Source organism: Lontra canadensis, unplaced genomic scaffold (genome assembly GCF_010015895.1).
Source record: "Lontra canadensis isolate GAN:19392208 unplaced genomic scaffold, GSC_riverotter_1.0 scaffold106, whole genome shotgun sequence".
Classification (NCBI taxonomy): Eukaryota; Metazoa; Chordata; class Mammalia; order Carnivora; family Mustelidae; genus Lontra; species Lontra canadensis.
Window position 1 is genome coordinate 5,131,935 of NW_022631100.1, and position 3,239 is coordinate 5,135,173.

Genomic DNA, 3,239 nt, shown 5'->3' on the forward strand with positions numbered 1-3,239 from the left:
CCCCCTGGAGAACTAGACTGCGATTAGTCGCCTCATGAAACCTCATTCTGGCCCAGCTTCCTCCCCAAGCCCTATCCTGCTTCCCTTGCTCCCCTCCTCCCCAGGGAAAACCCTCATTAAATCACTCTCCTAAGAATTCCCATCTCAGGCTCCGCTTCTAGGGAATACGATCTAATCCCCTACACATTCCTCGAAAAAGACTGCTTGAGAATGATCTCCAACTTACAAAATAACAAAAAGAATCCAAGGGACCTCTACTTCTTTTTTTTTTTTTTAAGAAGATTTTATTTATTTATTTGACATAGAGAGAGACAGAGAGAGGGGGAACACAAGCAGAAGGAGTGGGAGAGGAAGAAGCAGATTTCCCACTCAGCAGTGAGCCTGATGCCTTGATCCCAGGACCCTGGGATCCGAAGGCAGATGCTTAAGGACTGAGCCACACAGGTGCCCACGGGCCCTCCACTCCTGACCAATATGGAGTAACAAGGACTAAGTTTTCCCTCCCACATGAAACCACTGAAAAAACAGGCTCACTGTGTGAAACTGTACTTTTAGACATTGGATGGCGGGTAACACAGAACCGTGAACCCTGCAAAAAAGGGTGAAGAAATGAGGTGAGCCCTAGAATTACTCCAGCTGAGTGCTTGAAAAACATCTCCAGTCCACGCCACTGGGAAAGGGGACCCAGGAAGTGCCAGATGGTCTCTCTTGATTGAGGAAACGTAACTGGAAGTCTGAGAAGTGGCTAAAAATGCAGTTGCTAGAGTTTTTAGGGCAGAGCTGCAGAAAGGAAAGAGCTATACAGAGACAGAGTTCTAGAGACCTAAAAGGTATCTTTAGGGGTGCCTGGGTGGCTCAATGCAGGTCCAGCTCTCTGCTCAGCGGGGAGCCTGCTTCCCCCTCTCTTTCTCTCTCTGCCTGCCTCTCTGCCTACTTGTGAACTCTGTCTGTCAAATAAATAAAATCTTTTAAAAATTTAAAAAAAAAGTATGTTTAAATCTTCGGCTGAATACTGATTCATGACTGCATGTGAAAGAAAGCCTGAGGTTGGGGAAAGAACCACCTAAAGGGGCAGGAGGAATCATTCCCAAAGTTCGCCCTGAGCTAGGAAGAGTCACTGAAATGTGAGGGCTGTTTTTTTGCCCCAACTCGTGCAAATTACTCCAGCTAATTCACAGGAATTTTATCATGGTCTTTAATTCCTAGCAAGCACTGAAAAAATTTAAAAAACCAGACACATACATATTAGACAAAGAGGCAGTGCTATCATTATTTAATAAATAGTGCTAGAAGCATGCTCCATTTAGAAAAATTATAAATTAAACCTCAGTTTGTGGCATGCAAAAACATATATTCCAAATAAACTAAAGTTTCAAATATAAAATAATAATGATCAAGTAATATTTCTGAGCTTTCATATTGAGCCTAATATAATCTTTACCATATCTTTATTTTTATTTTTTTTTAACATTTTATTTATTTATTTGACAGACAGAGATCACAAGTAGACAGAGAGGCAGGCAGAGAGAGAGGAGGAAGCAAGCTCTCCACGGAGCAGAGAGCCCGATGCGGGGCCTGATTCCAGGACCCTGGGATCATGACCTGAGCCGAAGGCAGAGGCTTTAACCCACTGAGCCACCCAGGCGCCCCTTTACCACATCTTTATGAAATCAGTATGCTATAACATTTGGATCATAGTGGAGTGGGATGCAGGCTTAGGAGTAAGACTGTGTCATTCCCCACCTCCAGCCCTCATACTCTTTTAGCAGTGAAACCTAAGATCATGTCCTTTATGCATATCTCTTTTTTTTGCCCCTGTAAGGGCCTTTTCAATCTGAGGTTTTTTTTTTTTTCCTTTATTCTGGGAAATGAATCTTCACAACATATTATTTCATCATATAGTTCCTCCTTTTTCTTTCCTTTTGAGATTTCAATTAATTGGATTTGGCACTTTTGTTTCTCTTCACTCTACCCTTTAGTAATACACACAAACACATATACATAAACATACAGATAGTTAAAATTTGTGTATCTATTTATATACACACATTATATATATATTTTATATTTATTTATATATGTAAAGTTCATATGTTTTTGTATATATCTATAATTTACATATTTATATAATTTATATATTTATATTTTTTCATTTTTTAATTTTCTAGTAGAGTTTCTCAATCTTATTTCACTAATTTGCATTCATGTGCGTTCATGTGCTATTAGCGTATCAATTTTTTTTTAATTTTCTTTTTAAAGATTTTATTTATTTGACAGAGATCACAAGTAGGCAGAGAGGCAGGCAGAGAGGGGGGAAGCAGGCTCCCTGCTGAGCAGAGAGTCCGATGTGGGGCTCCATCCCAGGACCCTGGGATCATGACCGGGGTTGAAGGCAGAGGCTTTAGCCCACTGAGCCACCCAGGTGCCCCTAAACTATTAATTATTATGTTTTCTACCAAATAGTTCCACTTGTTTTGTTTTCATTTTTTTAAAGATTTTATTTATTTATTTGACAGAGAGAGAGAGAGAGGAAGCAAGCACAAGCAAGGGGAGCAGCAGAGGGAGAGGGAGAAGCAGGCTCTCAACTGAGTAGGGAGCCAATGCCAGGCTTGATTCCAGGACTCTGGGATCATGACTAGAGCCCAAGGCAGATGCTTAACCAACTGAGCCACCCAGGTGCCTGTGTTTTTGTTTTAGTTTTTTTTTTTTTTTTAAAGATTTTATTTATGTATTTGACAGATCACAAGCAGGCAGAGAGAGAAAGGGAAGCAGGCTCCCCGCTGAGCAGAGAGCCCAATGCAGGGCTTGATCCCAGGACCCTGGGATCATGACCCGAGCCGAAGGCAGAGGCTTTAACCCACTGAGCCACCCAGGCGCCCCTTGTTTTAGTTTTTTAAACATTTATTTCTTTTTTTGAGAGACAGAGAGAGAAACTACATGAGGGGGAGGGGCAAAAGGAAACGGAAAGAGAATCTGAAGCACGGGAAACTCATGACCTGAGTCAGACACTTAAATAACTGTGTCATCCAGGTGCTCTCCACCTGTTTTGTTTTGTTTTTAAGATTTTATTTATTTACTTGACAGACAGAGATCACAAGTAGGCAGAGAGGCAGGCAGAGAAAGAGAGGGGGAATCAAGCTCCCTCCCGAGCGGAGAACCCAATGTGGGGCTCTATCCCAGGCCCCTGGGATCATGACCTGAGCTGAAAGCAGAGGCTTTAACCCACTGAGCTACCCAGG